At 42.9% G+C, this 14405-nt stretch overlaps 1 protein-coding gene across 2 annotated transcripts in view; it reads left to right on the forward strand.

The window, feature by feature from the left end:
- The window catches only part of LOC134533053 (B-cell lymphoma/leukemia 11B), a 218055-nt gene that overhangs the window by 84456 nt on the left and 119194 nt on the right, over positions 1 to 14405 (forward strand). The window contains exon 2 of one of the 2 annotated variants that reach the window (XM_063370240.1): positions 7262 to 7306. The exons of the other annotated variant lie outside the window; for it this stretch is intronic. The gene's annotated coding sequence lies outside the window, so the exon portion shown is untranslated. The remainder of the gene's footprint in view (positions 1 to 7261; positions 7307 to 14405) is intronic. 2 annotated transcript variants of the gene reach the window in all.

Raw genomic sequence — 14405 nt, forward strand, 5'->3', positions numbered from 1 at the left:
GCGCGATGATCCGGGAGGGGGGGAGGGGCTGAAATCGTGTCTTCGCATGCACTATTAATCTAGCATCATTGCATCTACCCTATATATTTCAACTAGACCGAGACAAAACACTAAAACTAAATGCGCTGTGAACTGGAAAAAGCTTGGGACTCCCCGATTTTAACAATAAATTTTGAAATTTTAAAAAGCGTGCGTGAAACAAACACTAACTTGTCACCTGGCGGGGAGCGCGTCCTCATAATTAGCCTAGGGCGGTCAGAACTCTTGATCAGTCGCTGGGTTTACAACCCAGAAGCCAAGCAATTTCAGACAAAGGCCGCGAAAATCTGCGATAGATATCTAGTAAGTAGTACCAAGGTAGTGTCAACATTCCTGTACAAAATCAGGAAGGTGTTGCTTGTTTACTGACCGCTGCCTCACTGAACCTTGTATCATGATTGGACAATAGGTTGGACAACAGTCCTTTAGGGAATGTCAAAAAAATAAGTTGAAGTAATAAAAGAAGTAATTAAAACGTGCAACAAATTGCTGTGCGAACATTTTTCGAAAATATAACGAGAATTTTCCATTATTCAACGATAAAGCCTAACTGGAACTATTTTAAACTACCCTGCTAAATTTGTTTGTACATTTACATGGAAAATCCTTAGAAAATCAGTTGCAAATGGTATTACTCGTAAAACTGCAAGGCATAATTTTGTAAAATTAAAAATGGTACAAAGTTCTGCCTTGTAGGTTTACGAGCGATATCGTTAGCAACGGAGTGTCCAAAAGCTTTCCTTGTAAAAGCATGAACAGTATTTTTTCCAGTGATATGCTTTACGATGTTATTGGAGTGTATGTGGATCATTCTGTAGCAGGTACGGAAGTTTCGTCGCTGTTATCTCTTGTAAACCAATTGCACAAACTGTTCCGATGTAATTCTCTGTTCTGTTGCGGGGAGCAACAGAACTCAGCTGGATGTTAATTACATACGACCGCGGCTGCAGCACACCGAAGAACGGACCGTTTATTCCCAAGGCTTTGACTCCTTGCTTATTTACTAGAAGCTATCCCATTTTAGGGTGTACTAGGAGAATGCTGTATCTATTCCATGGTCTTAAATTCTGAATTTTCACCTGCCTAAATCTGGCTCCATTGGGCCTTTGATTTTCTATAACCGTGATTTATTGTTTCAGTCTTATAATTTATTTATATATATATATATTCTAATTTTTGCATAAATATATATGTACATTATAAAAAGATTATATTAGACAACGCAAGCACACACACATATTGCGAACTGCCGCACCATAAGCAGAGCGGTTTTGGTATATTGTCGCGAGATGTATGAATGCTTTTAGTGGTTTTGTCGCTGGACCGACACCTGGTGGAGCGACGGGCCTGGTGGAGCGAGGCGCACGACGCGAAATGGCAAGGAGGCGCTCGGGTGAGGGGTCGCCGATGTTGCCCTGTGCAGAGGTCGCGGCTCCGGGTGTGGGCGCCCCCTTCCCCCTGACCACGCCGCGTGTTCTGACCAGCGAAGGAGTAGGAGATGCAGTCGGGGAGAAAAGAGGAGGAGGAAAATCGGGAATGTCACGAGTTCAATACCGTCATTTTTGCTCAATATCGACATAAACCTAATTTTTTAAAATTATTATTATTAAGGAATGGATAAATTCGCGGTATAATTTATCCTGGGGAGTACTGAATGACTCGCTCACAATTATTTTTTTTTTGTCCGTCGTTGGTTCCTGATTGCAAAACTGCATCCGATTGTGACTCACAAATTATAGCCAACAAAATTGACATTCCATCTGTAAAGCTACAGTTCCCGAATCCAACATGTTATCGTAATAGGCATGGCTGATTAGAAACTAACTCGCCGGTGACATGGTTACAGGCCTGCGAAACTCGCTTTAATTTCCGTGTAACAGGCTAAGACTCCCATAACACGTACAAGTTAAGTGTCGATTTGTTTATTGTCTGCTGCTGGCTGCATTTTACCCCTGTTGCTCGGATTTTATCTAGTTAGAATTAAGTTTACTTAAATCGTTTATAATAGGTATCCATTAAATACGTTCACGAAACAATTATATATTTTCTCAATGAAGTAAATTTAAACCAACTTGTAAACTTCTGTCAGTGTCGAATATTTTGGCGCGAATGTAATGGAAATTGATATTTTTAATAGTTATTTGTTTGTTAGGTCATGTTTGCTGCGCGGTTTAAATCACATATTATAACGCTTAAGTTTATGTTTTTTTTTTTTTTTTTTTGGCTCAGAAGTAATTGAGCACGTGAGTTGTTCCAGTCCATAATAATAACAACGCGATACATTGGGAGGGCAAGTCATGAGCCAGCTGCGCACTATAACGCTGAGGTGGGCGGAGGTCTTCCCTCCCTCCCCCTCCACCCTCCTCACCCACCAAGGACCGGCTGGGTATCTCTGACCAGCGAGGAGCAGGGAAGGTAAAAGGAGGGAGGTGGAAGGAATTGGAAATGTCACGAGTTCAATATTGTTGCGGCAGGCACCTGCGACTCTCCCACGATCTTCCCGGGGCTCCGTTTCGAAACGAGACGACCCGGCCAGGCCGAGGTCACCCCCTGGCGATGAGGACACGCCCCTTTTATTCCCCATCCCTCCCTTCCTTCCACCCCCCCTCCCCCTCACCAGATCCCCTCTCCCTCCGCGCCGGTTGGTCATCCTGTCTCAGCAGGGGTCTTCCTCGACCTCCGTGAGCGCTGATGCTGGAATCACAACAGCGCAACGAACCGCCAAATTCGATAAAAGTTCGACACATCTGTGACGTCATCGCCACAAATTCGGGGACGCAAAAAAAACTTCCTGGTTAAATATTAATAATAATAATAATGTGAGCGAGTATTTCAGTAGATACTCGCCAGAGATGTGTAACATCTAACCTCGGTAACAAGCAAATTAATGTGTTCTCATGTTGCAAGCACACTTATAATACGAAACTCAAGACACGAGATTCAACTTTTAATTCTTTTAAAATAATGCCGAGCGTGGTAAACATTCTTACGCAAATTTTGTTTTCAACTACATTTCCTGACACCAAAAAGAAACGTAGTTTCCGCGCACGCAGATAGAGTTCACAGCCGAAACGGCTACGTAGACCATCGAATCATTACATTTGCGGACTGAAATTTTAAACTACTTAATGAAACTTCTCCTATAAAAGATAAAAAAGATAAGAACAATTCATTTGTTATCGTGCTTGCAAACGATAACAGTTTCATTCACGAAATTACTCCCAACCAATGTCGTGCTACCCAAAGCTAAAGATGTTTACATATAAAAATATATGTTATACTTACATCGCGTCACGGGCGCAGTGTTTATGAACTTAAATTATAATTTTGTTTCTAAATGATAGCTAAATATTAAATAACTTTTTTTAGTTTTAATTACTTTAAAGTACAAAAACATATTTATATATTTGTAATTTTACATGAATATTTCTGCTCCACTTACAAAAAATAATTGTACAGAGTACCGCAACTCACACGCATAAGGGGGAATAACCATGTCCTCACCTCACGCTACATCGTCGGGGACTCATAAGAGTTGTCATAACGGGGCCTTGTCGCTCCTGACACTTCGCCCCGTGCCACGAGGCCAAACAACGGCCGGGACGTGTTTTCCTTCATGCCCGCCTCTCCATCTCTCTCTCTCTCTCTCTCTCTCTCTCTCTCTCTCTCTCTCTCTCTCTCTCTCTCTCTCTCTCTCTCACTCTCCGTACGAGGTTATGTCCGCGTGCGAGCAGTAGGGCCGAAGTTCCCACGCGGGGAAAGCGGTCCGTCGCCTTTATGGACCACTGCTCGCACGAGCACCGTGGGACTCCGCTGCCGAACTAGGATGCGCCACATTCTAAACCCCCCCCCCCCCCTTCCCATCACACAACAACCCTTCCCCACGAGTTAATTTCCCAGGTCATGCTAAGTATCTCCGAGGTGGGGGAAAAATTAACCTATACAGAGTGTCTACAAGTCACGGAGAGTCCTGATAATCAGGAAAAAGTAAGGAAACTGAAGGACTGGTCATGAAATTCACTAAACTTCACTTTACATCAGCATTTTGCTAACTTGTATTTAGTTTTTTTTTTGACGCCTCATTTCAGTGGTGTTTTCGGCTCAATTTATGTGGAAATTGTCTCTGAAAATATGTTAGTCTTTTTATTGCTAGAAATGTGTATGCTCATGTGAATTGAAAAATATTCCGTATTTAATTTATTTCCTTTTTAATTTAGTTTTGCATGTAGGTTTAAAAATCACCTTTTAATTAAAAATACTTGTAAAGAACTATCCAAAAAAAGTCCTGAAATTAGTTCACTGAGTATTTGTAGACACCCTGTTCCGGTTCATTTAATATGACGAATAGCATTAATTAGAGACTGGTAAGAATTCTAAGGTTCAATGAAAGCTGTAGGATATATAGTACACAGCCCTCTACACACACGGTAAAATGCCATTTGTTGATTTCCTGATGACTTGAAATGTCTCAACTGCGGGTTTGCTCGATATTCGGTACTTATCTTGCTAAGGTTTCTTAAGGGCTAAGGGACCTTCAAGTAAAATGGGAGCCAATCGTAGAAAAGACCCAGCGGTATAAAATTTTGAACTAGCTCACCACGAAATGAAACCACGGATTTTTCTGGACTAAAGGCTATATAAATATATCATTTTGTTTGATATTACATGTACTTATTTGAGCTCCTTGGTCAGTTAAAAACTTTACATTGCTAAGGTCAGCGGTCAATTTCCGGTCCAGTCATTATGATTTCTGTTTCCCATTGTTACTCAAAAATCACTCGAAGCGAGGGTTCAAGCCCAAAAAAAATTGACATCTTATTTTGCAATTACCTGGCTTGGGTTTTAATAGGTGTCACTCCATGATTAATTGAGGCCAATTTGTTGATTGGTCAAATTAATCACCTTCCACCAATGCCAACCGTGTTCGCAATCCGGGATTTTTTTCTTCGCAAGTGTGATACGCTGTTAAAGGTTTTCACCTGCAATTTACGAAGAAAGCTGGTTACAAATAATCCCAGGATCTTCGTAAATTTACGGTTATCTTCCTTAATTTACGGACACTCAGTTCATTTACTTTGGACACGTACCCAAAAGAATATTCTTGGTATACATATTAAGAAAACATTAAAAATAAACTAGTTAAGTATACATCAAGAACACTCTTATTTTGTCCATGTGTGTGTTTACCATTATTTAGAATGAAACATAATATTCGGGAGTCGAATTATGGCCTAGTTTCAACGAAAATTCAGTAATTATAAGACGAAGAACTATTAGTTTTTTTAGTTAAAATTTTCGTTAAATAGTTTGTAAATTTACACTAACAAATTTCTAACATTGTACGCGAGCTGGTAGGTGTTCTCGGGATACTCCCGTTCATTCCTCCCGGCAAACACGTTCATCATTAGCTCCATCTAGTCGTTGCGAGCTCGACTTGGACAAGATTTCGAGCTCTACTTCGTACAGTCTCTGCCAAAGCATAATACAATTTCTTGGAGATACGTCTTTGCAGGTTTGCACTGTTTGTCACGGGGAAAAAAATTCATAAACGCAAAAAACGCTCGGGCACCAAAAGATCTTTGCATTACACCTTTATCTTCATTTCTCAGGCATATAATTTTATGGCTACCGCTCAAATTCTATGCAGGACGAGAAGACTGCTCGCTAGTTGAAGAGCCTTGCGTTTGCTGGCAATACCGCGCTAGAAGCACCAGCGAGCGTCGCACATATCATCCCGCCTCACTAGGTAGTTACGGTCTAACGAGTGTTGAAATCAAGAACGTATCTTTCAATTGAAAATCTTTTTCTCTTAAGATATATATACATCTTCTAAAGGTATTTGCAGTGAAAAAAAACAATATAATATATGGTATTGGGCTAAGCAACTATGTTATTTAATTAATGTTTAAAATAAGAATTTTGATAATAAATAAGAAAGACGTTTACATTTTATGAGGTTTATTTTACTTATTTGTAATATAAACGTGACTTAATGTAGCCTACCTATATAGGTAGTGCAGGAGACACACTACGTTAGCTACACGAAGCCCGCGGACTTGCCTCCGAGGTTGAAGGAAGCGCGCGGTGTTCGTCCCGCGAGGAGGAAACACGACGGCGCGGGGTGGCCGATGACCCCCCTCCTCCTTCCCCCCCCCACCTCCTTCTTCGACGGCAGGTCGGCCCCTCGGCGACCCCGGGGGCCCGCGGCGCAACAATGCCCGCCGACGTCTCGGCGCCGCATTGTCCGTCAATCACGCGGCGACTCCGGGAGTTGACTCGTGTTTACGTTCCACGTCGCCGAGGAAGGCTCGTCCCGCCGTCAGCATCCTCCCGCGCCGCCGCGTGGACCATCTCGCCGACCCGCGCCGTCAGCCCAGAGCTTCTCCTCCCTCCAAGGCGACCTGGGTTCGACTTCCCGCGGGGTGAAACCACGCGCGCTGGACGTATATTGCCTAGAGTTCCAGGGGTATTCACCGGGGAGCACGAGCAAAGAGCGAAAGAAAGAAACAAAATGTAATTCAATGGTCCTCGAAGACCAAATGCCTGGTATGCTGGGTGCTAGACAGCTGTCAAACACGCTTGTGTGATGGGAAAATCAAGGAGGAGCAAGGAGGCGAAATGGTTAGGTCTGTCTGAAATAAGCTCTCCAGCAGCCGATAGCTTTTTTAGGTTGGAAGTGTAGCCTCACCTGCCCGACAGAACCTGTAAGGAGTCTGAAACTGTTTTCCCCTACCCTTCCCTTCTATGGCTTTCATGGGAAGAGCTGAAAATTGCGATGTGTGTATGAAACAGGACAGCTCATGTTATATATCACTATTTGTAGCCCAAAATAAGTAGCTTGTATAGAAAATATGGTTTTGCCGGGAGAATTTAATTTATAATTCATTAACGCTTGACAAGTGATATAAACATTAGTCGTGCGTGTAGCTCGATTGTTTTGCAGTCTGGTTTGGTTGCAACACTAAAATTACAAGCCAAAAAAATCTTCTCGCGCTGTGCATGGTAAGTTCAGCCACTGGTGAGATTACATCATAATTACGGAAGAGAGTAAATGAATGCGTGGCTAATTAATTAGTGTGCACGCTTAAAAGGTATTCGGCCCGGCAATAGGAAACGTGCTGATGATGTGTCGTATTGTTTGTCTGTGTTTGGAGTTAAAAACTTTTTAATAAATTTTTATGTCGTAGTAACAGTAACACGTTTATTTTGTTTTTTTCCTCAGGTATGGAAAGTAGCTGTGATTGATGTTAAAGAAGAATCGTCAGTGGTACGTGAAAATACATTTTCAGTTAATTTAACTATATCATAACCTGCCCTGGGGGCGCAGTGGTTGTGTGCCCAGTTCATTCAGATCCCACCAACATCTTTCGGGTTGTATTCCCGGCGGGGTTGAACCTGGAATTTGCGCAAACGGAAGACGTCACCGTGAGCGAAAGGGTTTCCACCTGTATTCCGTTAGATCTTTATTCTCATTTCACCTCCCCTCGTCGTCTCTAATGACCTAGATCTAAAAGGGACGTTAAAACATGATTTATTCATGCGTAACCTGCTCTGAACTCACTCGCTACACGTACATTCACCAAGTGCTCTTGTCCCAAATGAAGTGATCATTACACTATAAGAAATCCGTTGATATTTTATAAATCTGCAATATTTGCAGTTTTTAAAATTTAATTTTAAACTGGTACGCAAAAATGGAGCAATTAACAGAAATTAAAATTTCAGCTTAAATGTTTTTGAAATTATTTTAATTTAAAGATAGATGATCATACATATTTTGTTTTTAAATTATATTTTTTGCAAGTTTGCAACTACAGTTATAGACATTTCTAAGTACATTTGACTTTGTGATACTGCATTACAGTAGACAATTCATTCGCCTGATCAAACTCATTTTGAAATTATGTTGTCAGGATACGTACAATATATTAATAGGTTACGATGTTATGAGTTTTCATGACTCCAACAAAAAAAAACCATCTTAGGCATACGTACGTATGCTAAGTGGAGGTCGTGAATTTTTTTTTAAAATTCCGTTTGCAACGCTGAAGCCGACTTGTCTCAAATTCGAAACTTCTTAAAAGCAATACCAATTATTTTTTCTGCCTGTGTTGATATGACAACATTATTCGTAAACAAAAACATGTGTTGCTTCCCAAACTTCAGTTGGGAAAAGGGTTCCTACAATTCACGCGACCCAGACGGCGCTATCTTGCTGGCTGTCAGGGGCGTGGCGCTCCCAGTACCGGGATCGTTTACGGCTCCCGTCTGCACCAGTGATGTGTCGTTCGTTAAGGGGCAGGCCTCGTCATGGATGTATCTGCGTTAGTGAGGCGGGATATTAAGCGCGACGCTCGCAGGTGCTTCTAACGCGGTATCGCCTCTGAATTGGTTCGCAGTAATCTCGTGATCCATAGGACAATTATGAAATTCAAGCGGTGGCCGTAACATTGTATGGCGGTGAAATAAAGATTAAGGTGTAATGCAAGTCCCTTAAGTGCTTTCATGAATATGTACCGTTTGTTATATGCCTAAAAATAACTCTGAAAACATGCTTTTCAGCCATTAAACTCTTCTGAAAATACAGTTTAAAAACGTAATCCGGAAACGAAACTACTTATCGGCCCTCAGCGAACTCTTAAATGCTTTTCGTGAACATACCCCACTCGGATATCTTGAGTAGTTTTCAAATCGCGTTTTTGTCACCGTTTGTGTGCCTAGGTGGGCGGGGGCCTTAACGATTCGTTCAAAATGATCAAATCATCGAGCGAACGAAAGCATATGATTCGTTCGCTATGTAAAAAAAAAATCGGTTCTTTGAGAGTCAATTACTCGAAAAGCAGAACTCGATTTGGAAGAAAATAAAACGTAGAGAGAACGGGGAAAGTGAACCGGCCAGTCAGATTTTTTTCTTAAAAAGACTCCACGTCGGGAATCAAGATTAATCAGAAATCGCAGTGTGCGCATGTTCACAAGAGCGAACGATAACTAATCAAAGAAAAAAGGTGACATGAAAATGGGTGGGAGTGGGGGGGTTAGCGACTCAAGAATCGCGTTGCATTTATTATTCGTGGATTGTCTAGGTTTTGTTTGCTTATTTTTTTTAAATATGTTCACGCACATTCTTTTTCTAACAGTCAATATGCGGCTAGACATCCGGAATTTCAGTTGTCCGAGCCGACAAGATTGCGATAATCAGCCAGGCGACAAGGCCAGCCGCCTAAACGTGTACGAATACGAATAGAACAAGTTATGACTCTTGAGATGTGCCAGATCCCGTTGTGTGTCAGAACTAAAAGAACTAAATGAAACGAATCGTTACACGGAACTGATTCAAATGAATCGATTCGGTCAGTTGAATCGTTCTGCCCGTCACTATTCGCGGGAGCAAAAAAAATAATACTCTATCCCTTAACGTCCAGCCTGTTGTGATGGATTGAGTATTTTGGTGCATATGCAGTCTACTATGAGAACGACGTCGTCCTGATTGCAAATGTGCTTCGTGGAGCTGTTTTTATTTCTATAGGCCTAATGATGCTGCAAGAGACAAATTAATTTTCTTTACCAGCTCTGAGTTTCATGTTCATGTTCTTTATAATTTGGATTTTTTTTACCGAAATATCTCTTGCAATACTACATGCCACGTATCTGTGAGCCCGACCACCACAAGGAACTAACGTTTCGCTGTCGAATTCAGGACCACACGTGGTTGCGAGGGCCGAGGGAGGGCGTAAACAAGCTTTTTATATACTGCCACGCCGTCTCGAGCATAACAGAAAGCTTTTGACGGCGGTGAAAAATTTTATTTCTTGTAGCTCGCGGACATGTGGCGCGCATTATAAAATACTCTTCAGCGGTAGTTTAAAAAGAAAATGACATTCATAATGATTGTTTAACGTTATTGGACGTCAAACCACACGGTAGAACGCATGTGTACGACTGGTTTTACAATAATAATAGACGATCTTCTGATTCGAGAGAGTGCTTCTCGATGCTTCTCGAGCCTCATGAAGTTCAGGTTCCGAGAGACGTTTCCACAACACAGCTTAGTTAAGAACGAATCAAAATAATCGTGAACACGAGCGAAGGCGGCGGGCGGGCCTCTTTGCGCCGTTTGTCAGCCGTCGCTCGCACGAGGGAGAGGATGGAGGGGAGCGGGGTGGGTGTGCGACGCGGGCGGGTCAGGGGTCAGTACGCGTCTTTCGCGAGCCGCTTTGCGTGGGAACTCGAGGACACGAGGAGTGTCGCCGGCGGCTGGTTGATGGCAGACGTCCATCGCCGCGGCGGCGCCCATCCGTCCGGCCTCCTCCGTCACGAGGGTTCGAACCCGGCACAGAACATTTCTGCGTGTGTGTAGAACACAGCAGAGAACATTTCTACAGAAGAACACTGCTATAGAAGTACACTGCTGTAGAACAACTTTGTTTAAGAACACTGCTGATGGAGAACATTGCTGTAAAGATAAATTTGCTCTAGTGGAGCATTAATGTAGAATGACAAAGGACCTGAAAAGTTCGCGGATTCATTTCGCGATAGGCTACGATTCAAGAATAAATACATTCACGCTGTTATTTTTTTTTTACTTTTGGCTAATTGTTCATCTGGAGAAGACCTCCGCGAACTAATGAAGAACCTTCAACCGAAGAAGTAATCGAATCACAGACGAACCAGTTGAGACGACTCACGAGTCGGCAAGCAGCCAATGAATGAACTGGCGTTATTTGCCCGGATGTGTGGTCAATCGCGAATGTCATCTAAACCGCGAATTGTTCAAGTATCTTAGATTGGCAATGTTGTGTAAGCACATTGCTATAGAAGAACATTTACTGTGGAACAGTTCTCTAGAAGAATATTGCGATGGAAGAACTAGTTTTGTCCTTGTGAATGTGTGTTACTGTTGTACGCTGAAGAACAGTTTGACATAGTTATTTCACTTCTTTTTTTTAAACGCATCCTTCTCGGTCCTGCCTTCCTGCAGGAGCCGTGGTTGGCACCGCGACCACTGGCAGTCGTTTCCCTCGCACACGGAGTTTCGACCCACGACGCGGGGAAACACCGTCGTGGCAGGTAGCCCGCGACCTTTATCGGCGCGGGCGGTGCCGGCGGCGACGGGCGTGTCCGACGGCCGATATGGCCCGAGGGTTGCCCAACGCGGTCACTTCGGGTGTGTGTTGGTGAGGAGGAGGGGGGGGGGGAGGTGGATTGAGCCGCTGGTGTTCCGTTTTCGCAACGAGGCGGCCGAACAGATAACAGCGACGCGGAAAGGCAGGCGCTGCCGGGCGCCCTATACGTCGCTCCGACGTCTGGGGACTGCTTTTGCCAGAACTCGTTCTTTTGAATTGACGACTCTCGCTATGGGGGAATAGTGGTTGGACAAAAGGATCTTGAACGAACGCAATCGCTGACTCACGCTGGTTTGTCAAAGAATGAATCTGTGAACTAACAACAAAGATGGATCAGGAATATAGCTTATGTCAAATTAAAGGAACGAGAGTGACTGAAGATATTATGCAATAATTATAGCAGACTAGTCTACAGTCCATATAACTCCCTCAAACCAAACTAGCATACATGCCCTTTTGATTTGATAAGGGTTTCGTGTCGCAGAGGCTTACAGCTCCGAGTTGGTAGTGAGCAGTGAACCACTTGGGTACCGCCTGAATGCTCATTAAAGAAAGTATGTCGAACACGCAACCGTTGCGGTATACACACATAAATTAGAAACACACACGTAAAAACAGTAATATTTTAAAATATTCGAAAAAAATCCACCTAACTTAGAATTGTCATAGTTAGAAACACACAACTTAGAACTGTCAGAACTTAGACAAGAAACACATAACACAGAACAACCAAACTTAGAAAATCATAACTTATCATTATTAAAACTTAGTAACACGCATCTTAGAACCGTCATAACTTATAAAGAAATTAATTAAAAACACACAAAGCCGAACAACATAACTTAGGCTCTTTATAGTTAAGAAACACGCACCATAGAACAGGCATAACTTAGAAAATTCTAACTTGTGTGTTTCTAAGTTGTGAACGCAACCCAAGCCTCGCTGCTTTAGCGAGCTTGGGTCACCGAGTGCCCTCTGATTCCTCCTCTTTGTTTAGCCATTACGAGCGGGATGTCAATCCACGCCTACATCCCGCCTCGGGTTTGGGGAAGCATAAGATTCATTGATTCTCGATCAGTTCCGAACATGACGGAAGTTCTCCGCTCACTCATGCATCTTTGCGGTTGGAACGAAAAAAAAAAGCTAGAATTCGTCCATTTTTCACAAATTTGGAGAATTTCAATACATATGTTATTACCACCTAGACGTGGGAAATGTTAAGATAGACTCACGATGATCCTTCCGCCACTCGTACGTCCGCCATCCGTCCGTCCGTCAACAAGCCTAGCGATTCACAATGATCCGCACGTCTGTCCATATAATATTTTTATACTTGGATGCTCCCAACAACTGATGAGGATTATATTTTCAAGGAAATTTCTCTTGTAAACTTTGACCAGTTAGACGATCATATATTTATTTGAATATATTTTCGAGTTGCTGTGCATTATTAATTTTTTTTTGTGTCTCAGACAATTATTGTTTCGAATAGCAAACTCAAAACGTGTTAGAATGCAAGTTAAAAACACAATACGGAAGCTGCTGAACGAAGAAACAAACTAAAAAAAACATTTACAATAAAGACAATGTCTTTTAGACATTTTTGAGGATATATTTCATCCGTCCGTCCGTCGAAAGTTAAAGTTTAGCAAGGTTTTGATGGACGAGCGGATGGAATTTTCGGGCCATCTGATTGGCTGAATGTCACGTGGCTGAATGATGGACGGGTGACGGACGGATGAAATAGATCCAGCTTAACCCTTCCGACAAAATTAAAATAATTTATGCAATAACTTTTGTTTATGTAACACACCTAATCTAACATTGATCAAAACAGAAAATAAAAACAGTAAGAAGATGACAAAACGTAGATTTATTTGGGCGTCTGACTTACGTTAAGTGAATGAAAAGTTTTTCTTGCATCGTGCGGCGAGTAAGACAAACGAACGTCACGCGCAATGAACATTTGTCGGAGCGCGTTGTTATTGCGCGTGCGGTCATACGTCACGCGTCGAGATGGACACTTTTCACTGTCGCTTCTCAAGAGTGATGAGGAGGAAGGGGGGGGAAGGGGGGACGGTGGGACTGGGGGGGGGGGGGTGGTAAGGATGGGATACTGCCCCGGGGGAATGCAACTCTCTGCAGTTAAGTCTCGCGTGAAAAATGATCGCGCGTACGAGCAACGGCCATAAACAACCGGCGCGAGCAACCGGGACTTGAAACGTTGTTCGCTAGTCACTGCATGACTACCAGTCTTCTTCTATTTTTGAACATAACGCTAATTAAGCATTCATAGTCTCGCACGCGCTTCGTTAAACGTGCGCGGTAAACATCGGTGATCGACGTGAACTATCGTAATTAATCTTACAGCCTGTGTTTTTGACTATCCTTACGGTTTCACATCTTCATTTTTTTTAAAGCTGTATTGCCAACGGGTTAAGGGCCCAGCCTACCTGGGCACACTCACGATGTGTGGACCCTTTTTTGGACGAGGCAGTTTTGTTGGGGGCACGGAAAACTATAATAATGACATAATTCCTCCTGGCGTCCTCGAAACAGGGGGAAAAGTACCATAATGGACAACTACCATAAGTTAAAAGGACGAGAGGGAAACATTTGTTTCCTCTCGTGAGCGATCTTTTTGATTAACATATGACTGAAACTACAGAAAGTCGCCGTCAGAAGTTCTATCTGTGGTTTTTTAAGTTAACCAAAGAAACTGCTGGGGTTGACAGCGCTACCTATCGACGTGTTCTATACACTTATCTGAGAGCGATGTCGATGCATTCATTACATGGAGTTTGTAAGAAATTATAGCTGAATTCCCCCTTGTACTTTAAACTTCTGGTAGTTTAGTTTTTCCATTATGGTACATTTCCACCCGCCCCGTTTGGTTGATTCAACTAAGTTGCCTCGTTGACTCTCAACCAGTTGACTGTCGAGTGAAGACTCTTTTTGGGCTGGCAACGTTTGGATTCAACTTATCTTCTCAACGGGAGGTCAGTAATATGTTAGAACTCGACAAAGCAGGAGTCGAGTCTACTAGTGGGGGTGAGAATGTGAATGGTACAGGGGCTAGAGCGGACGAGTCGACTGCTTGCGAATGGGGTCCTGACGGTTCCCAATCGTCTGCTACATTGCCGCAAACCTTGACACCCGTCCGTTCAACCAGTGGAACCAACCAGTCGCCCCGTGTGAAAGGGATCTGAACCACGCGATTTCAAAACTGTGCAATATATTCAA

The sequence above is a fragment of the Bacillus rossius genome, chromosome 6 (assembly GCF_032445375.1).
Source record: "Bacillus rossius redtenbacheri isolate Brsri chromosome 6, Brsri_v3, whole genome shotgun sequence".
In the NCBI taxonomy this organism is placed as follows: Eukaryota; Metazoa; Arthropoda; class Insecta; order Phasmatodea; family Bacillidae; genus Bacillus; species Bacillus rossius.